Genomic DNA, 23840 nt, shown 5'->3' with positions numbered 1-23840 from the left:
TGATTCATTTTTATTTTTACTTTGTTTATTCTACTGGTGTTGGATGCACATTGTTGCTTTGCCTGCAGTTTTTGTGGTGGTTTGTGACACTCACGCAATCTGAGAGTCCATCACTGTAATCATTCTTCTTGAAGCAGCCTTTATGATTTTCCATGTTGCTCAGTTATAACCTGCAAAAAAAATGGGATCAAATAAAGTAAAAGAACAATATTAAACTGCAATTTCATTGTGAATTTATTATATTCCCTTTTCCTGAAATGTGTAATTCAAGGAAAAACAATATCATGATGTCATTTCTTTTTCCTATTGAATTAAACTGTGGGTTTTAGATCTTGAAAGGAATTGGGAAGAAATGAAGGAGAGGAGTAGTTATAAGAAATGCTTGGCACTGGAATAATAAAGAACCAGTTGAAATTGACAAATCATCAAGGTGCCCCTGGAATGTTATTGTACATTCAGAAATGCTGGAAAGAGAAATATAATTTTGTGGTATCTAAACCATAAACCACATGAGGCATAAGCCAATTTTGTTTACTGAGGCACCTACCACAGAATGTGCTGTTAAGTAGGTACTTGGTAAAGACTGAATTAAATCCCCTTTCTGAGCTAAATCCCACAGAACTTGATTGTAATTTGCCTTCAGTTCTCACCCTTAATATTGGGATTCCTTAGACTGTGGCCTAGCCTTATACTCTGCTACTGACACACACTCTAATTCCCATGCCTCTAGATACTGTATCTATGATAAAGTTTCCCAATATGGAAAAAAAAAAGGTTCCCAATATGTATCACCAGACCTAATTTCTCTTCTTAACTACCAATTACTACACCTAACTCCCTACTTAACATTTCCACTCATATAGCTATGAAATATTTCAGCCTAATATGGCAAAACTAGAATCATCACAGATGATACACACATCTGGCTCAACCTATATTCTCCACCAGCCTTGTCCCTCACAGTCAATACCAACAGCCCTCAGTTACTAAAATCCAACCAGTATTCATCCTTTTTTTTTTAACTCATGACCCACATCCAATCCATCAGTAAGTTCTGTTGACTTTACCTTTGAAATGTATCCTAGATCAATCCATCCAATTTTCTAACTCACCAAATATTTAGTCTAAATCACTACAAGTTCTTTCCTGAGAAGTTTCAGAACTGATCTCTCAGTTTTTATTCCTGCCTCTGGTCTCCATTTTCCAGAGTAGCCATACACATATTTCAAACAAAATCAGATAATGTCATTACTGCTTAAAATCCTCCAGTGACTTCCTATTGCCCTTAGAATGAAATCCAACTTCTCAGCAATGGCCACCACACAGCATGTGATATGCCCTACCCCCTTTTTTATGTATCTTTTGCCACTCTTTCCTACTCACTAGATCACCAGTTATATAGTTCTCCTTTCTGTTGCTTGAATGTAAGTTCACACAAGGCCACAGGTGCTCAGTATCCCTTTACATTAACATTTTATCCTCTTATCTTGGATAGCTGTCTTGTTCTGAGGTAAACGGCCTGACTATCCAAAATACTCCCTCTCTGAGCCACAACACTTACTTCATTTTCCTTATTACATAATTATCCAAAATCATTTTATTGCTTTGTCTATTTGCTTATAGAATTTTCCCCCTCACTCCTCCACTCTGCAAGAATGTAAGTGGAAACATGTCCACATAGCCTCCATCCTATCCCCAGTGAGAATAGCACACAACACATGATAGATGCTTAAGATACTTATTTAATAAATACTAAAAATAATTATTGAATTTATAATAAAGAAAAATACTCATTTTAACTCACTATTTTGTTATTTGTTTGATATTGCACAATAGTAGATCCATTAAATTTATCATGTGGTTCAAATATTTTTTGTAGCATAAAATGTTTATAAATAAGAGAACAAGGAACAGCAGGGTAGTATTACTTTGAAAGTTCTTGAAGGTATGTGAAGTGACCAGGCAAGGATCTCAAAATCTAAGAGGAAAAATGAATAAGAAGAGGGTGCAAAAACGTCAAAATCTACAGTTCTTCATGTTCTGGAGAAATAAAATATAGCAGATGCTAGTTGAAACACTAGAAAACCAACAATCCTTTATGCCTTAGGACTGTCATGGAGGTGGGGGAGATTTCTTAAACTTGGGACTTTCGGTCTTAAAACCAGGGCAAGTTGATCAACCTTGTTGAAAATAAGGACTTTTTCTTTTGCTATTTATATTTTCAATATCTTCCCTGCTACTTGTTTCCTATTTACTTCTATAAGTAGAAGTGCTTAGAAAACTATAAAATGGCTTTGTTGGTTTTGGAAACATAGCAAAGGGGAGAACAGGTGAGCCTGTCCTGTTCTTCACTGCAACTAGGAGGAAAGCCAGCAGCTGCTGCTGAGCATGAGCGGTGGGGACCTGAAAAAGTGAGTAAGAAGGGTAATACAATTCTGGGAAGAAGAGGAAGGAGAATATCAGAATGTTCATCTTTAACTCGCAGCTGAGTTCACTCACATTTTGTTCAAGGAGGTCATTGAGGATCATGATCACCAGTTGACCCCTGAGCCAGACCTAGGCAGTGGTGGCTTCTAACCCACTCTCCAGGCCTTGGAATATACTTTATGCCCACTGTTCTCACAGCCAGAGTTACTTCAAGGATACAACCTGGACAAGATGATTGTCGTTGAGATCATCTGGGCTGGACATGTCGCTGAACCGTGTTAAGCCTCTATATATACCTTTAAGTTCTTTCAGGCAAGTGCAGAGATATGCTCCTCCTGCAGCCACCCAAGACAGCCTTATAGATAAATTCCCTTGCTTGTTTAGAGATCTGCCATCGGCCCGTCTGGGTGGTCTGCCTTTTTTTCAGTCTTCCCATGCCCTCTGTATAAGGAGCCAGTTTCAGATTTCACCTGGAGAACTCCTGAGCCTCTGATCCAACACGTTTATTGTGGTTACTGATGTATTTTATTCATTTATTTGGTGTGTGCTTTTAATCTACTTAGCTAATTCTATGCATGGTATTTCTCTCTCTCTCTCTCTCTTTTCTTTTCTTTTTTTTTTTTTGTAGTGATTTCTTTTTCTTTTCCCCCTCCTAATCATATGGATATTGTACCTTCTTTTTTTCTTGTTTGTCTCAGTGGTGACCTTTAAGTTTTAATGGTGATACCTCACTTAATAAAGCATAAAGCTAGTAAATATTCCCACCCTTCTCCAAAAAAATATAAGAGCTTTAGAACACTTTAACTGTAACCCCTCCCACTAATCTTTTGCATATTATAGATATCCAATATTTCACTTTGTTTAATTTGCCCCCAAATTAATTACTGATATTACTATATTATAATATTTATACATTATTAATACTACTGTATTATTTTTATATAGTGATTTTTTTAGATTTAACTATGTGAATCAGTGTCTTTATTTGCCATTCTTTTTTACATCTGTTTCTTTCTAAATTCAGTTTACTTCTTCCTAAATTGTATCTTTTAGATTTTCCTCAGCAAAGGATGTAGTAGAAGCTAGTGATTTTTTTTTTGTCTGAAAAAATCTCTTTTAATCTTCATTAATAAATTATTTTACATTGGGATGCCTGGGTGGCTCAGTGGTTGACCATCTGCCTTCAGCTCAGGGCTTGATCCTGTGGTCCTAGGATCGAGTTCCGCACCAGGCTCACTGCATGGAGCCTGCTTCTCCCTCTATCTCTGCCTCTGTCTGTGTCTCTCATGGATAAACAAATATAATATTTTATTAAAAAATAAAATAAATTAGTATATAGACAGGTAAAGGCTGCTGTAATATTTATTTTCACTTAGCACTGTTGAGATATGATTCTTCTATTTTACATGTTCTACTATTCTTGTTGAAAAATTTGCTATGAACTAATCTTCTCCTGTTTAAATACCTATTTTTTCTTCTAGCTATTTTTAAATTTGTGTTTATGTTTGTTTGTGAGGTAGATTTGATTGAATTTATCTTGAGATGAATCTAGCTCTCTGAAGAAATACATAGGTAAATAGATAGACCAACATAAACAAATTTATATAGATATACAAATACATATCACAAGTTGTATATACATATGCATATACATATTAATATCACAATTCTTAAACATATTTCTTATATTACTTATTTTTTATTTTTTAATTTTTTTATATTACTCTTTTAAGGATACTTCTCATTGTCTTTCTGGCTCTTATTAGACAACTGTTGGACCATCTCACTGATTTTTTTCTTTTTCAGTGTTTCATAAGCTCTTTCTTATCACTTTTTTTCCCTCTTTGTTTCTCTGGCAATGTTATAAGACAATACTGTTTTCTTGATAATTATTTCTTAGCTAAATTTAATATATCTGTTTATGAGTTTTATTTATTTATTTATTTTTGTTTATGAGTTTTAATGATATTTTTATTTGTAAAATTATTATTGGCACTCATTGAAAATGGTTTTGTTCTTTTGATAACATCTTGTTTGGGATATTCCCAAACAAGATGTATATTTCATCTCTCCATCTTTCATTTTTCATATATTTTCATATATTTTCTCTCCATCTTTCATTTTTAATTATTTTAAAACTTACCTTTAGTAATCCATTATCAGAATGTTTTGGTGTTTTTAATCTTGTTCTTTGCTCTTTCTGTTGACTCTCACTCAAGATTTATTCATTTGTTTGATAATTATGATTCGGATTACTGCTTAGCAAGGTTTTATATTCATAATCCCTAAATCTTTTGTTGGGGGTGTGCCTTTCCAGAGAATTTTGGACGCTGAATGTGACGGTACCAAACCAGAAATAATTTTTTGTTAAATTCTTTCTGTGGGATTTCTTTATTCTTATCAATAGTTTAAATTCAACCCCCATACCTATGTAAGAGATTTTCATGTTAGGCTGTTCAATCTCTTGTCCTTGAAATCCCAAGTCTCTTGGCAGAGATTCATGTGTCCCAGAGACCCAAAAGATCAGTGACTCCATATCAGTCATTTCCACTTTTTTCCCTCATTTTGGCCACTGAAGATTTCCTTAACGTATTTCTCTAAGTTATGTTTATCTAAAGTTTATACAAATAATGTTTGACCTAATGTTTATCCTTTCTTTTTTTACACATACACACACTCACAAGACTATTCTGGACTTTGGTTCAGGGGCCATTTATGGAACATATGTCTTGAGGCTTAGTCATACCAATTCCATTTCATTCTTGATTTCTCTCCCTATTACTACCACTCATCTCCTGCCACTTTAGCTCAAGTCCTAGACTTGGTCATGACTTATGTGAGAAATGAAAGCTAGAGTTTTTGAATAAAGAAAAGGAAATGCCAAAAGAAAGAAATCTGATAAAATTAGAAAAGAGGAGGGCGCCCCTGGGTGGCTCAGCGGTTTGGTGCCTGCCTTCGGCCCAGGGTGTGGTCCTGGAGTCTCCGGATCGAGTCTCGTGTTGGGTTCCTGCGTGGAGCTTGCTTCTCCCTCTGCCTTTGTCTCTGCCTCTCTCTCTCTTTCTCTCTCTCTCTCCTCATCTCTCATGAATAAATTTTAAAAATTAAGAAAATTAGAAAAGAGGAGAATCCCTCTGAGCACTTATACATATATTTGTATATATGTATATATATATGTGTGTGTACTTGTCAGAGAAATGATACACATGATATGTATGAATTATATGCATGTATATATTTCAGTGATACTATGGAAACTCAAGAATTTCATTGCTAAAATAATTTTCTATGCCAAGTGAATACCTATTTGCATTTGTTTTCATAATTATTTCTATAATTGGTTCTACAAGTAAATGCAGAAATAGCTGGCTTACTCCTACCACCTGCTTAGTACTGATATACAGAGAAGGCAATAATACATATTTAAATTATTCTTCTTATTTTCTAACAAATCGTATAACCACAATATTGGAATGATATCCCACTTAGTATTCTGTCCCTGCATTCAAACACCCGGGTTCTTTCATAGAAAATAGATGCTCTCTATGAGAATTAAATGGTCAAATATAGAGAGGTAGATGGTTAATTGTAAGTACTATTTGAATAAATTTGCATATGAAAGGACCTTAAAAAACTTATTTTATGAAAAAAATTTTTGTAGGTGCTTGTGCTATCCATAAATCATTTTATCTGAGATGACTCTTTTCTGTACTCATGCCAGCATCTCTGGAATCAAAACAAAAGTTCCAAAGTTTTCAGTAAGATCTTCCTTCTTATTTCTCAATCAATTGGTTATCCAGTTAGTAAATTATCTGTTTTATATGGAAGGATTTCCATATTTTGTGGATGTAATTCTTAGGACCTGATCAAAATGCAGAAGAAGGGGAATGGAAAAGATATTTAGCTAGGAAAAAAAAAAAAGAAGAAGAAAGAAAGAAAAATAGAAAATTTGGATCAGTAAAGATGCTGAATTAGATAAATAAGTATATTAGAAATTCTAGGTCATTAAAATATACTGTTACTAGAGCTAGAGGTTTTGATCCATCTTGTTCTTTGAAAATTCCAGTCACATGGAAGAGCATCTCCACTTAAATGTCCCTAGAACAGTTATTGATTAAAACATACACGTTTCACATTTCTTCCTAAAGAGGTTTTCTTTATTTAATTTTGGCTGCCTTTTGAGTGAAACAGGAGACTACCATGGGATCATTGCTCTCAGAAAGCCATGAGTCCCTGAAGTCCCTAGTCCAACTTTGATTGCATTACCTCTGACACAGAAATGCAAAGCAACAATAAATTCAAGGGTGCTTGCCACTGATGTTTTTTAGTTCATTATCCACTAGTGTCATCTTCAACAAATCAGTATGTAGAGTCCGCACTCAATTTTTTTAAAGAAATTCAAAGTAAATATAGATGATTTTCAGGTATTACTAATTTTACCTAAAACTCAATGATTCATTTGTATTAATACTTATGAGTACTTCGACATCAAAATAAAATATGGTTATAAAGATGCTATGTAATAATAGCTGATTTCCCTTCTTAGAACATTTTGGGAATTTTAACACTTGTTAAGGAAAATGTTGTCCACCAGTGACCAGGTTGTAGACTAATGCTATCAACATATATTAAATTAGTAATATTACTTTACTTTAAGAACTTCCCAGAATTATTAACCCCCTCCACATACACACGAGTTTTATTTTTCCTTATTGCATTCTAGACCCATGTTCTTTTTATGAGAATTATAGAAGATTGGAATGAAAAATAAATAATCAAAGAAGCTGCAGGTTGAAATATTATATTTTAGGTTATATTAGAATCTAATATAAAGTTCTCCCTCTCATCAAATTAAGGAACATTGCTATAATTTTAAATATTCATGTAAATCTTTTAATCTATTATTTAAAATTTTGCTATTCAAGAATACTTTTTCTTGATATTTAATATAATACATGAAAATAGTAAGACTTTTTAAAAAAATGGTTGAAGAGATTGCCAATTTATAGTCATCTAGGGAAAAAATTGATATGAATAATTGAACAAAATGGTTTACTTTTTTGAAGTTTAAAGTAATTGTGGGCCCAGAAGAATGAAGGATAAGACATTGTAGGTGCGTAATGCACTTTCATGCTTTATATAAGTGGAGTTTGCTCTGGGATAGTTAACTTGGCCAGGAGTACAAAATTACAAACAAAGCAATGCCATCATTTCATTCTCCATAAAATGAGAGATTCTGTTTTCTAAGATGATGCAACTAATTTCAGGCTTGTTGCTGGGGTGATCATGTTAATGGCTCAAGGCAAATCTGTCACTATTCTTCAAAACACTAATTTCAAACATATGCTGCACTAATAGAGGGCCAGAAAGTATTATCACCTTTCCATACAAAATTTAAGCCTGTGCAAAAAATGATTTTTAATTTTTTTAAATATAAAAATAAAATAAAATGTATTCCCATATGATACGAAAAATGTCTTAAAGAACTTGCCTAAAAAGCCATTTTTCAATAGAGAAAATTTTCTTTAATTTTGATTCTTTATTTTTTTCATGAAACTAAAGGTTTCATTCATAATGGATATTACCATTCCTTTAAAATTTAAGTTTTTATTACCAAAAACTGGTGCAATACAGCAATATTTTTCTCTTCAATGAACGCATATTAACATAAGAAAAATATATGCAACATATTATCTTTGTATTAAATACATTGTTCCCAGGGAGCTTACTCATCATCTTCTGAACATCTCCTATGCCAAAGGCATAGCAGGAAGTCTTCTGGGTAGGTAGAAATGAGCAAGATCAAAGCATAAATGCCCATCTATAATACAAGAGAGAATCCATTGAGTACTATAGTAGAGGTACAAAATATGTTGGGAACATGTAGAAAAAGAAGAGTAACTTTTTCACTGGGTGTCAAGATAAACTTCACTGAAAAGTTAGTTGAGGTAGCCCTAAAGAATGGGTAGAAAAAATATGGAGGTGGAGAGAAAAGGGTGAACCAAAGCATTGTTTTAAAAGAAAAAACAAAGAATGTATTTATGATATGACCTGAGTATAGGGCACAGGAGAAAATAGTGGGAGATAAATTGAAAGGTAGAATGAGGACTCACTAGAGAATTTTAAGAGAGGGTCTTAGAAAGATAGAACAGGAGCAGTTGACTAAAACTCCTGGACATTTTGCTAAATACTTCAACTTTTTTGTACAAACAATAGAGTGATTTTTTTTTTTTTGTATCAGCATGGTGATTTATGTGTAATCATCAGGGCTATGTATTAGGATAAGATGTCATGATCATGTCCATCCCTGGACAAAGACCATGTTATACAGGATTTTCTGTATTTTGAAACTTGGACATCAAAATAAAATATGGTTACAATATATATGTTTGCAGTATACAAAAGTTTTTCAAAAACTACCGGCTATTTAATTTGGATCTAGGATGGTAGAATGAAACACTTTCATATGAAATATCTAAATGATTGAGATCAAATTATGTATCTTTATTGCTTATTTAATTTTACTTCTGTAGATAAATTCACAATATGTGTGTGAAGACAATTTGTAAGTCTTTGGTAGTTTTTATGATTGCAATATTAAAATATATTTTTGCTGTTTCAGATGATGGTGCCTGTCAATTAACTGAACAACTGTGGTAAGTTGGTTTTTCTCTTCTCAATTCTGCGTAGTGTTTTACTTTCTGATATTCAAAAGGATTTATGTTGTGTATGAAGCTTGTAAAAACATGAACACTTAAATGAAATGAAAGTCAAGCATGCCCTGAAGTAGGCTATATTTTTTTCCAGGGATATAACCCTTCCCTTTTTTCTTATGAAATGAGCCAAGACTGGAAATCAGAAGTGTCCTGTACTTGCATACCCAGAGTGGAGGAGGGGCACTTTTATTCAAATATTTTCCATTAAATGTGCACCATCTATTTGCCCAGGAATGACTCAGAAAGCACTCAAATGTTCACACCACCAAAGGCAGCAGAATGTCTTTTAAAGAAATAATTTTAAAAAAGTAATCTAAAGTTATATCGAAATTTGGTAAGAAGAAGCAGATGTTTCTTTCTTTTCTCCTCATATTTCATAAAGGTATTAATGATCATGGTCATGATAGACACACAGGCTGACTTTCATGTTTCCAGTTTCATAGCTGATTAAATCTGATTTTACTTTAGTTGAATCATCATGCTGGACAGTAGAAATTGAATGACAATTTTTTATGTCTGTTATAAATGTGCTTGTGGCTGCTTTTGTGGACTTATATTGGGCAATATTGTATATGGGGGAATGAAAAATGGTATTAAGTGTTTTGGAAAATAATAATAATGATAATGACATATATGCTACAATAGTTTTCCCTCAAAGGGAAGGAAGGAAAAAAAAATTGAAAGAGATTTTCTCGGCAACTCATTAGGCATTTTAGGATGTTTTGTTTCTTCTTTTTCAATTAAAAGTAAGAATTTAGTTTTCAACCTGACTATGCCAATGGAGATTTTTCTTTCACAGATGCCTCACATATTCAAACTCTCAATCATTTAAAAAACTAGCATCTTACTGTGAGTCACTGTGTAAGTAGTTATGAAGAATATTGTATATGGGTTCTATTTATAATGAAATACCCAACATTATTTCCATAAATAATTTTTCTCTATTATTTTTATGAGAAGTGAAATCAGAAAAATGATTTATATGTCTTAACTGACATAATTATCTTGGATTATTATGATTGATTATTCATTGAAATCTATGATTAGTGGAAGTAGTTTGTATCAATCTTATTCATCTCTGGAAAAGTTGGTACCCTTTTACATCTATCTTGGGAAAGCAAACAACATATTTCTGTGCTTTTACTATACTGGAGAACTGATATTTTCATGGACTATGTTCTCATTGCCAGATTTATGAAGAGAAGACATTGCATTATTATCCATTTTATTCCTTGAGAGTTGAACGGTTTAGAGTAGATAAAGTGTCATTAATTTTCTCTCTTATTCAACTGCAATAAGGCATCTGAAAAAGTGCATTTGTTAAGCATCCTGCTTCTATGCATGCTAGACTGCTTAGCAAAATAAGAGATGGCCAGAGATGGAGGTGGAAAGAGAATAGCATAAAGTTTGGAGTGTGTGAAAAGTTTATCAAGAGTTTGGGTTAGGAAGAGCAATGGACAACTTACATGGGATGTGGTTTTGGAAAGGACAAATGTTGGAGAAAAAAATTGTGTCTTATTGGATATTATATTAGTGCTCTCAAAGTTTAATATGCTCAGGAAGCTATCTTGTTAAAATGCAGATTCTCATTTAGTAGGTCAAGAGTCTGCATTTCTGTCAGCTCCCAAGTGATGTCAAAGCTGCAAGTTCAAGGGTCACACTATGAATAGCAAGATATTATATAAATAACTCATTCCTTTGCCTCCTATTCAAGGAATTTCAGATAATACTTCCTAAGCATTTGACTTGATTTTGATTTTTAGTGCTCTTCACTGTGTAAAGATCAATCTTAAGATTAGGGGGAAAATGCCATGTTTTAGTTCAGCCACATACATAAAATAAAACAAAAACAAAACAACAATAACAAAAACAAAACTGGGTCTTGCTAACTACCAAGGTCTACTTTTCCCTCTCATTAATTGATTATTTCAGGGTAAATCAGAAAAAGTCAATCTTTTCAAATAATTTTCAAGTGTATGAGATGTAAGATTGTACAGAAAATAAATGTATTTTAAAAACTACAATCTATTCAAAGGCAAGCATATCATCACCTTACAATAGTCAAAATATAAAAAGCAATAGTAGTCATGAGGATTAGAGTCCTAACCGTAATATAAGTACACATGATCATTATTGGGGATGCCTGGGTGGCTCAGTGGTTGAGCATCTGCCTTCGGCTCAGGACTTGATCCCAGGGTCCTGGGATTGAGGACCCCATCGGGCTCTCCACAGGGAGCCTGCTCCTCCCTCTGCCTATGTCTCTACCTCTCTCTGTGTCTCTCATGAATAAATAAATAAAATCTTAAAAAAAAAAAAACATTATCATTGCTATGCGTGAAAGTACTTAACTTTGTCTTCAAAATGTAGTAGGATGTCATTGGTTTGTATCCTGTTCCCATTGACATTATGAATGTTATCTACTTTAATCGTCAAGCTCATTCAGTGCCTGAGATTATCAAGAAGACAGGATAGACATCGGACTAGGCTGGATGCATCAATAACAGTAAATATCACAGCTAACAGGTCCTAGTACGATCATGTATTGAAATCTGAAGGGATTTTTGGACACTGGATTCCACTAGGATGCTGGAGAAGGCTATGGAGTAGAAGTTCTAAAATCAATCTGAAGTTTTCTGCTCAAACTGTTCCTCTAAATGAATGTTTCTTCACCCAAACTGCATGTCAAAATCACCCGGGATGTTAAGAAAAAAAGTTAATACCTGGGCTCCACTGAAAACAATTAACTCAGTATTTCTGGGTGGAGCTTAGCGTGATGCTCTAGCTTCTGGTGAGCCTATTGGCAGCTGGAGTTGAGAGTCAGTGCCATAAATCAGGGCCTGAAATTTATATTTGTCACAAGTTCCCTAATGATACTGATGTTACTGCTCCATGGGCCATACTTTAGGTAATAAGGGCCTACCAGCCCCCATAAGTTTTTCCACATGTTCCAAGAGGGTATTACTTGGGAGTAGTTTTCTTTTTTCCAAGGATGAGGGAAGTGGAGAGAAGAAGCAGAAAGGAGAAAAGGGGTATCCAAATGGCATACAGTGTGGGCCTGGGTAGGATATTCAACTCCCCATGTGATTGAATTTGAAGGGAAATGGAAAAATTCCTGTATTCCAAAATATCTCTTCTCAAGAAATAATACGATTCCTGCATTTGTACTTTTATAATTCATTTGATTTTAGTGCTTTTCAAACCTGACTGTGCAAGCATTATTATGTGATACAACTGTTACAAATACAAAGGATCAAGAAAAGGGGTTAGAGTTGGCAGGAATCTAAATTTTAATAATCATCCCATATGATTCTAATCAAGAATGGAGCTTAGAAATTAAAATTGTTTAAATAAATGTCCATACTACCCAAAGCAACTTATAGAGTCAGTCAATAAAGTTCTTATTAAAATACCAACAGCATTTTTCACAGAACTCAACAAATAATTCTAAAATTTTGTGGAGCCACAAAAGACCCCAAATGGTTAATGCAATCTTGAGAAAAAAAAAAAGTTGGTGATACCACAATTCTGAATTTCAAAATATACTACAAAGCTGGAGTAACCAAAACAGTCTAAAGGGTACCGGCATAAAAATAGACACATAGGTCAAGAACAGAATAGAGAGCCCAGAAATAAACCCACACTCATATGGTCAATTAATTTATGACAAAGGAGGCAAGAATACACAAAGGGAAAAAGACAATCTCTTTGAGAAATAATGCTGGGAAAACTAGATAGCTACATCCAAAAATGAAACTGGACCATTTTCTTATACCATACACAAAATTAAACTCAAAACGATTTAAAGACTAAATATGAGATCAGAAACTAACATCTTAGATGAGAACATAAATATTAATTTCTCTGACATCAGCCTTAGAAACATTTTTCTAGATGTGTCTCCTAAGGCAAGGAAAACAAAAGCAAAAAAAAAACTGTTGGGACTACATCAAAATGAAAGTTTTTGCTCAGTGAAGGAAACCATCAACAAAGCAAAAGGCAACTTACTAAATGGGAGAAGATATTTGCAAATGCTTTATTCAATAAAGGATTAATATCTAAGATATATAATGAACTGATACAACTCAATACCAAAAAGTAAATACATAAAGAAAAACAATCTGATTAAAATATGGGCAGAGCACTTAAATAGCCTTTTTTTTTTTCAGAGAATACACAGATGGCTAACAGACACATGAAAAATCACTAATCATCAGGGAAATGTAAATCAAATTACACCTCACAACCTGTTACATGGCTAAAATAAAAAGACAAAAAATAACAAATGTTGATAAGGATGTGGAGAAAAAGGAACCATTATGCATTGTTGGTGGGAATGTAAATTGATGCAGCCATTGTGGAAAAGAGTATGGAGGTTACTCAAAACATTAAAAACGGAAATACCTATAATCCAATAATTCCACTACTGTGCAATAACCCAAAGGAAACAAGAACACTAATTTGAAAAGATATATGAGCCCTATATTTATTGCAGTAGTATTTACAATAGCTAGGATATGGAAACAACCTAAGTGTCCATTGATAGACAGAGATAAGGAAGATGTATTGTATGTGTATATGTATATGTGTGTTTATGTGTACACACATGCATACATACAAATACACAAAGGAATATTGCAGAGCCATGAAAAAGGATGATATTTTGCAATTTGGGACAATATAGATAGATCTAGAGAGTATTACTCTAATAAATCTGACTGAGAAAGACAAATACTTTATGATTTTACTCCTATGTGGAATATAAAAGACAAAACAAATAAATAAACAAACAAAAACAGAACCAGACCTATGAATACAGAGAACAAATTGATGACTGCCAGAGGAAAGGGAGGTAGGGGGTGGGCAAAATGGGTAAAAGGGAATGGGAGATACTGGTGTGCAGTTATGAAATGAATAAGTCATGGAAATAAAAGGCACAGCATAGGGGATTTAGTCAATCATATGTAATAGCATTGTATGATGACAATGGTAGCTACACTTGTGAGCATAGCATAACTATAAATTAATTGAATCACTATGTTCTATACCTAAAAATAATGTAAACTTATGTGTCAGCTACATTCATATAAAAATTTTTAAAAAGAATGGAGCTTAGAAGCCATTGTTTTAGATAACACACTACCTTTTTCCTAACCCTCTTTTAATATTCATATATATTCTTCTTTAAAATAACATTTTATGTATATATTATTCCATATATCAATAGAGACCAATGTAACAGCAAAATAATAATACTAAAGTTATATGGTGCTTACTGTTTTTTTTTGTTTTTTTGTTTTTTTTTTTTTGGTGGTGCTTACTGTTTTGTCAGGCACTGTTCTGAGTGTTTTATATTCTCTAAAACAATCCTAAATAATATATACTATTTCTATCTTCATTACATATAAGGAAATTGGGAAACAGAAATGTTAAATTGCCTAAAGTCATATAGCTGGTAAGAGGTAGAACTGGGATTCAAATTCAGACTCTTTGGCTCTTGAGCCCACACTCTACTAAATTACCAACTGTCAATTGTCCACATATTCAACAAATGTTTCTGGAACAGCTTCTATACACTGAGTGCTAAGAATGGAGCAGCAAGCACAAAAAATGTATACGTTTATGGAGACTACTTTCTTAAGGGAAACACAGGCTCTTATTTTTAGAGCAGCCAGAATTTTTTAAAAGAGCTTAGAATTCATAGCAAGAAGACATGAGCTTCAAATATGATCATTCCATTTGCTTTCAGAGTGACCTTAGTAAATCTCTTTACCATTTTAAGTAATCCAATGAAATAATATGAAGGAATATCTAAATGAATTATTTTCATTACTTACATAATTATTGACTATAATAAAAAATGTTTGGTTTAAAAAATGTCTTAGTTGAAAAAGATTTATTTGGTCCTGGCAATAGACAGAAAGAGCATCAGGAAAGCACAGGTTATCAGGAAGGTGTTGGGGGCAATGTTAGTGATGTTGGTGTTGGCATTAGTGGTGATGATTAGTATAATGGTGGCAACAGTTGAGATGATGAAATTGATTGTAAAAACTACCATTCATTATGTACTTACTATATAGATCAGGTGTTATGCTAAATTTTTATATTTGTTATTTCACTTAATCCATTTCATAATTCTATGAAGTAATACAATTATTGTTCATAATATACAGCTGAAAAAAAAGGATTAGAAAGTTTAAACATGTCACCCAAATCACATTAACTAACCATGTATCAATTATCTGTTATTGTATAAAAACCTCCCTAAATCTCATTGATGTAAAATAACCATTTGACATTTCTCATGAATCTGTGAGTTTACTGAGCAGTTACTCTGCTCTACCTGATGTTGACTGGGGTCATTTATGTGACTACATTCAACTAGGGGCTTAAAGAAGGTCTCAGTTCTCAATGTGGCCTCTCTTTCTACATGATAAGTCACCCTTCACAGGTCCTCCACATAATCTTTCTTTCTAGCATAATAACTTAAACTTGCACATCCATGCAGCTTATTTCCAAAAAGTGTTCCAAGGGACAAGCCCCATTGCAAGTGCCTCAGCTTGCAACATACTTGTTAAAGTCCCTTTGGTCAAAATAAGTCATATGGTCAAGCCCACACTCAATGTAGGAGGAATCAAACAAGGACAAGAATACCAAGAGATATGATTCAGGATCCCATACCAAATATGGCTAACTTCAAGAGCCATTGTGCTTTTAATTATTATAGTATATTCTTTCCCTGGGTATATTAAATATAAACACTGGAAGAAAGCAGACCAAACAGTATTGTTTAAGAGACATCATAAGCAGACTTGACTAGGCCTTATTCCAACAACAGTGAGCACATTGAAGAATTCAAGAAGATATTTATTATAGACGATTCAAGAGGACATTTATTATAGAAGATTCAATATTGAGGTTGATGTTAAGGTTCAAAGTTCAGGAATTCAGAGGTTTTGAAAGGATCTCTCTATAGTCAAATACAGACAAAACATAGTTGACAAAATTGTGAGTATTGACACATTGGATTTCTACTCTTGCCCTAATGTAAGACTACATTTTCATAAGTGCATCTGCATGCAAATGAACCACAAGAGGGTCAGCAATAATACTGCATCTAATATAATCCAATTAGATTACCAAATTGGATTTCCATTGAATCTTCAAGATTGATCCCAAAAGCATGCAGAAAGGGTATGAAAGATTTAAAAAAACAGAAGGCCCCTGCTATTATCAATGAACCGACTAAAATGTAGAGATACCTTTTCGAGTGTTTGAATATCTTTGGATTTTGAACAGCCTTTTGTCTCAATGGCCCTTTCAAACTGAGTTAGAAAGCAAATACCATGCTTATACAGAAATTTATCTTTGTGGTTATCAGTTTTCCCAGTCTGTACCATACCACTCTCACTTAGGCCAAGGAGAATCTTGATTGTCTGACAAGACCGTGATAGTAGAGTTTTGCCTCACTGCTTTTCAGGCTCTTCTTTTTATTATGATTATGATTATGATTATTTTTCTCTAGGAGCTCCATAAAGAACACCTGTCTCTAGGACTATAAATTTGATACATTTTACCCGCTCTAAATTTTCTCTATTGCTTAAGAATAATAGAGATCAATAGCTTACTCCCATCACTTAGGGACCAACAATATGGAAAATTGAGGGAACTCAATATGATCACCATTCAAGACTTCTCCCTGTGAGCCAGTCTTCTTTAAATTTTGAAATAACTTCTAAATAAAAGTCAGGAAAGAACAAAAGTGTGTGTGAGAAAGCTTGTTTGTTTGTTTGTTTTTGCTTTTCTCTTAGCACAAAATGGAAGTGTAGTTCCTTTCGTTGTGATGGGAAGCAGGATCCATTTCTCATGTTATTTCAGGGAGTCCTATTTTAATAGTCAATAAAAACTGAATCTCTATTGCAGGAAGAGAAAATGAAAGAGAACTAATGCTCTATTATATCAAATAGGGATTTCTAAGTTGTACCAACAAAATAATTGGGTACATGTACAAACGAGGATTCACATGTACAAAATTCAAATTTTGTGTATGCAAATGAGATAATTACACAATCAAATAAGTACCTTTGATTAAAATTATTGTATATGCAAATTCATCACTTGCTGAAGCTGTCATATTTTGGCATGTGCATACATAATTAGTGGTTTCTAACTGAAGGTAATTTTATGGCAGAAATAGTCTCACCTATTGGATCTCATGTTTTACATATTAACCAAATAATTTTTTCAATTTTAAAATTTTCAGTAATCATATTACTGTCATTTTAAAGATGAAATTTCTTTTTGTATCAATAACATTTTAACATTTCTGAAAATTGGATGGATTTAAAAATCAATTAGTTATTTAATGTAATATCTTATTTGCCCTTAAAGTAACCCTTCACTTAATTGTACATCTGACAATAAAGAACATCTTATTATGTTAGCCTACCAGGATGTAGCTAGCACTGACCCTGCTTGAGTAACTCTTTAAAGGCAGCTGTGATGGTTTGGGAACCTGTAATGATACCTACAGGAATTAGATCCTCTCTTGCTTCTCTTCTTTACCCATCTTCTTGTACTCATGAAATTCAAAACATTTCCTCTTTGCTTTTCCACCATCCACTTGCTTATGTTTTCTCTGTCCTATGAAGACTCTGGGACAGTATAAAACTGGTTAGGAAGCCTGGGGGAATTTGGTACAGAATCTTACCTTGACTAATAGCCATTAATATTTCAGAGAGTTCTGGAATTTGTTTTCCTTTGTCTCTTGATAACCATATTGAAAGCAAAAATCTAAGCAACTGTATTCTAATTCTGCTTTATCTCTGCCGAGAACCCCTGAATGGCTCCTTAATCTTACTCAGAATGAAAGACAAATTCTTGTAAAGTCTTTCAAGTTTACTGATGATCTCACCTCTTCTCTCACCTGGTCCTCTACCTCCTTCTCCCTTGTTCAAAGAATCCAGCTTCCTTGCTCTCCCTGGAATCTGCTAACCAATCTCAGGCCTGAGGTCTTTCGAAGTTGCTTTCTCGGCTCTGAATACTTTCCCCGTGTTATAGCCTGTGGCTTCCCCTTGGGACCTTCAAATCCCTGCTCAAATGTAATCTTATCACAATGCTCTTTTGCCTACCACCCATCTCTGCTTCTTTTTATCCTACTTAATCTATCTTTTTTTGCCTCCAGGGCACTTACTTGCCATACTATTCATCCAGTTTTTCCTACTGTAATCTATATAGTAGCTATAAGAAGACAATGACTTTCATTGGGATGTTTCCTGCTGTATATCCAACTTCTTCACAGAGTAAATGCTTAGTAACTAACTAGCAGGAATGAATTAACAATCAAATGAAGGATATAGATAAGTAAATGAATATTCTAGATTTCTTATCCAAGGATTCCCTACCTAGCTGTTATTAGAATGATTACATGTTGGTACTACACAAAATTATTTCTTTACAGCATTGATATCTAAAGATATATTAAAGAGTTTGTCAATGGTTACTATATGTCATTTTACATGAGACAAAAAAAGGAGGTAGAATTAAAAGTTATTGCAATTAAGAGAAAAATTATTGGGAACTATAATCAGAGTTTTATTATTTTAGGGAACTCAGTAAAAGCAATTGCTAACTGTTGTACTTACTATGTATCATCCTTCTTTTGCTCACTTTCCATACATTATACAATTTAATCTCCACAAACTTTATAATGGAAGTACTATGATCTCCATTTTATAAGTGCGAAACTAAAGGCACAAAATGTTGAAGTTACTTGCCTAACATCAGAAAATCCTATGGAACCACATTATAAACTTAATATATATGTTACATATATTAACACATACATTAACACATATATATGATATATATTTTTTTTACACTGTGATTTATTTTTCAATACTAACTCTCCCTAATGGTCTTGTTTAAGGCTACTACTTTGAAATATTTTTTTCCACAAGAATGGCAATATTATTGCATCCCTTTATACTCATTATCTCAGAAAGCATGTTTTTAATTTTTTTCTTTCTGAGTGTCTCAGAAATTATCTTGGAGAAATGAATAAATGCATTAGTGTACAAATGCTACACACTTTCCTGGACTAATTCCTATAATTACAGAAATAACATTTCATTGTTTTTTCTTTTTTTTTTAATTTTTATTTATTTATGATAGTCACAGAGAGAGAGAGAGAGAGAGAGAGAGAGGCAGAGACATAGGCAGAGGGAGAAGCAAGCTCCATGCACCGGGAGCCCGACGTGGGACTCGATCCCGGGTCTCCAGGATCGCGCCCTGGGCCAAAGGCAGCCGCCAAACCGCTGTGCCACCCAGGGATCCCTCATTGTTTTTTCTTATGGCAGTTTTAGCCTAGAATATTTAAGCCTTTCCTGTTAAATACATTTTTTGAATCATATTTCTTCATAAACTTATAAATAAAAACAAGCCTGTGATTGAAAAGTAGTTTTGCCAAGAAGCTTTGGAATAGTTTATTACTGCTACCCAATTGATACTTAAAACTAAGAAAGCTATACATCCTAGTCTATTTGAATAGTTCCAATTCATGGCTGTTTTCCCAGCGTTATTATTAAAGTCTTTAGATAATTATTAATAATATCATGTACTTTCACTTTCAAAATCATCTCAGAGTTGTCCAGTATGGACAATAAATTTTATGTTCATCTATTCAAGGCAGATATGTAATATTTACAGAAAGTTTTTACCCTGGATGTAAAAGAAGGAAAGATTAACTCTCCTCAATAATTCCATTTTAATTTCAAAAGGAATCACTTAATTAAAATCTAAAGGAAAAAAATACAGGATCACCAAAATGAGATACACTAGACCTGAACGATTCTTCCACTTGCTTAGTATAAATTTCCTCAACAAATCTGATAATCCAACTTGAATTATTAAAAGAATCAATATTTGTGGGCAGCTCAGGTGGCTCAGAAGTTTAACGCTGCCTTTTGCCCAGGGCATGATCCTGGAGACCCCGGGCGCCAAGTCCCACATCCGGCTCCCTGCATGGAGCCTGCTTCTCCCTCTCCCTGTTTCTGTCTCTCTCTCTCCCTGTGTCTCTCATGAATAAATAAAATCTTTAAAAATATAAATAAAAAATAAAATAAAATAAAGAATCAATATTTGAAGGACTAAAAATTTACTTCATTATTCTAGGCCTTTACTAGATTTCACATAAACACATATTAAAAACATTAGAGAAGTGGTGGCTGAAATATTATGTTCCATTTATTGTTCCATCAAACTCATTCTAATGTAAGCCTTGTCTTTGACCATGCTGGCTAGTATAAAGGAAAGAACAAATTCCCAATCATCCTGTGCACCTGTATTCACACCCCAAAGTCCTCTGTGCCTCCTGGCATTGAACATGCACATAGCTAGAACATCTTCTGTAATTTCTGTTTAGTTCTATTGAAATACAAATTCCTGGAAGCCCTTAGCTGTAGACTTTACATAAAGAGGTTTTTCCTTTCTTCTTTAGATAAAGAAAATCTCTGTCTCAGGAGCCAGAGACATTTTCGAAGTTTCCTATTATTTCATAATACTCCAAAGAGCCAACTGTCCACCAAGCTTCAGACTTACAATCTACTTCTGCCTTTGTGTGTTTTTGTTTTGTTTCATTTTGTTTTGTTTTTGCATTCAGAAGGCCTAATTAAGAAATCAACACAGAAATGTTAATTACAATATTTGTGTAATTTTTTTTGCATATAAAATTTTCAATTTTTAGGAAATTAGGCAAGGTTTAATTTTTTTTCTAATGTCTTGCTATTTCAAATGCATTTTACTCCAGCTCCTTCTTTTCCTCTTCAGATTCTTACTATAATCACTAACTGTAAAATGTTTGTTTGCCTTCAGAGTAATTGACTGCTTTTTCAGAGGACTGAATTCTCTCAAAGATTCTCACTGGCACCCTCTTTGAAGCTTCCAATAAGGCTGTTGAAACCACCATTTTTTTCCTCCACATATACCCTCACTCCTTAATCTGTTTTATTTGCCAGAGTGTTCTCTTCTAAAATATATTACTACAACTGCCAGGGAGATTTGGAGACTTTGCCTCAGTGGCGTACCTCTTTAGTTCAGAAGCAAGTTAGCAGGTCAACAACCCTAGGTGATAAATCTCCATGTGGTGCATCAGCCTCTAAGGTGCTAGCCAGAGGCTCACAGACTTCATAGCAGTCATTTAGACAGGATGAGGGAAATCTAGAAGGTTCTTGGCATAGCAAACATATGTTGGAAGTTATCCTCTTAGCTCAATTTACAAACTAGGGTCCATGTAAGTCAATTCCATCCAAGCTCAGGGTAGACAAGCACTTACTTCTTTTTTTTAGCTAGAATCTAAAATGTTTCCAGAAATAATTTTTTTTCTTGTAACACAAAGAAGGCCACATTTGGTTTCTGAAATTTCTTAAGATAGCTGTACCAGAAGTTCATGAATAAATATGCAAACGAGACCCATAGTAGGTGGTTTTAATTGTTTTATGAGACAGCATATTTTAATAGAGCATGGGATTGGAATTATGAGTTCAGATTGTACCTCTGTTATTCATTTTCTGTGTTTATCTGACTATTCACTTTAATTATAGGTTGTATCTTCAAATGGGAAACAGAAATCTGTGACATTCACTACAATGTTGTGTAAGTTAAATGGGTTAATGTAGATAAGACGCACAGAAAGGTGCCTATTTAATGATTTTTCCCTCACTCTGTGTACTGAGAATAATTGTTCTTCTTACCCATATTCATATTCACTTTCACGAAGTTTTGACAAGTCTGGAGGTACATACACATGACACACTCACACACACAGAGCTGTGCTACAGAGTAGTTAGAAGCCTTTTGGGTGAAATATGAGCTCACTGGAAGAACAAGTAACTTTACTTCACACACTTTTTGAAAATATGTGTGAAAGAATAGGTTTGCTGTGATTATTGACCTAGGTTAGGCTTAAAGTAAAGGCAAAATCTACAACCATTTTGAGCTACTTGTATACAATTGTCTAGAACTTTGCTTTCCTCTCATTTATCTTGCTCTCTGGAATTATGTCTGAAGGCTGTTGATCAAAGAAAGAGAGAGAAAAAAAAAACTATATCCTCAAGGAAAAATTGTGGAGAATAAATGTTTGCCCGAAACCTGGTCGTCTTCACAGTGTTGTGAGTCCAGATGAAAATGAGTGAAAATGCCAAAAAATTTTAAAGCCTTTCAGACATGAGAATGCTTGTTAAGTGGAGACAGAACATGTGGATTCATTATTCTTTTTCATGTCGATATTATGTCTACTTTATGGTGCTATGTTGGAAGACCTGTGTTTGTTCACCCTATGAAATAGTTTAACTTGGGAAATAAAATCCTAACACCCAGATAGCACTTAAGACAACAAAATAATGTAAATTATTCAATTCTATTTGAGAGTTTCAGGATTCACAACTGTTTTAGAGAGATTTTATTTTTTAATGTGGACATCAATGTGGACATTTTTTTCAACAGTTTTCAAATAGAAATACTAGTAAAAATCTGAAAGACAATAGTAAAGCATGACAAAAATAGTGATGAGATAATTCATCATAGTGGAAAGTCCAAATTACAATATTTAATGATTAAGGAGTACATTTTATTGCACAGTATTGGCAAACAACCTACACCTAGAAGTTACAAGAAATAGTAACAACCAGCATGAAAAAAGCAATCAATTTTAAAATGTCAAGGAATCTACTTATTTATTTTCAAGGACTGAGCTTAATTAGAAAAGTTGTTTTGAGTGTTAAGACCTTGGAAGGAACATATTTTACAAGTTAATGGGAATGTGGTGGATTCTTACTGCAAGAACTCAAAAACTTGGCTTCACCATACCAAGTGATCATCGCTGACATTATATGCAGATGACATTTCTACATTGAATAAGCTCTTTGGATGAAACTGTTTGACCCACAGAAATTCCTAGTCTTTTGTTCAAATATTAACTACCAACATAAAACTTTTCATATCTGAAATAAGCAGAATAAGGAAACTTATATTAGGAAGCATGGGGAATTGAAAATTCAGATAAGCCTAGGTTTAGCTATCATTTTCTACACTAACTAGACAAAAGTCTTTGGACAAGTAGACCACTGAGATATATGTTCTTTATCTATAAAATACACACTATTTGTCTATGAGCAAAAAAATATATATGCAGATGTAAAAAGTTTGTAAAGTATCTTTTACTTTGAATTAAATGTGACCCGTATTATGGTATGGTTGTTTGCCAAATACATCTAGTATGTAGGTTTATATGTAGTAGACTTCCTGTGAGCAAGTAGGGTGTTGTGGTGACTTTTGGCCAATACACTGCAAGCAGTGGAGTATCACTTTGAGGCCAAGTATTTAAATGTTATTACAGAAACCCACAGAGTGCTTCTCTCTGGAACAGTGTCTATCAAAAGGCAAAAGCTACTCTACCTATCTTGGTCCTTAAGTGACCATAGTGAGACAAACATCCTTTCAGACTGACTGGAATTATAACATGAGGGAGAAATAAATGCTTATTTGAGAAATGTATAAAGTCCTTCTAAAAATCTTATGATAACTTCTCCATAAAAATAAATATAAACATAAAAAAGTATCAACATCTGAATCTGTAGTTTCTCCTTAGCCAAGCCATTTGACATTAACAATGTTTATATAAGGCATTAATAAGTTCCCAAACATGGC

General features: G+C 33.6%; 1 protein-coding gene across 13 annotated transcripts in view; it reads left to right on the top strand.

The window, feature by feature from the left end:
- PTPRD (protein tyrosine phosphatase receptor type D) overlaps nucleotides 1-23840 on the top strand; it is a 2163408-nt gene that overhangs the window by 1156093 nt on the left and 983475 nt on the right. For all 13 annotated transcript variants that reach the window (XM_038552342.1, XM_038552385.1, XM_038552349.1 and 10 more), the window contains one exon: nucleotides 9047-9080. The gene's annotated coding sequence lies outside the window, so the exon portion shown is untranslated. The remainder of the gene's footprint in view (nucleotides 1-9046; nucleotides 9081-23840) is intronic.

This window comes from Canis lupus, chromosome 11 (genome assembly GCF_011100685.1).
Source record: "Canis lupus familiaris isolate Mischka breed German Shepherd chromosome 11, alternate assembly UU_Cfam_GSD_1.0, whole genome shotgun sequence".
Lineage (NCBI taxonomy): Eukaryota > Metazoa > Chordata > Mammalia > Carnivora > Canidae > Canis > Canis lupus.
Note: the sequence above shows the minus strand (reverse complement) of the source record. Positions and strands in the feature narration are given on the sequence as shown.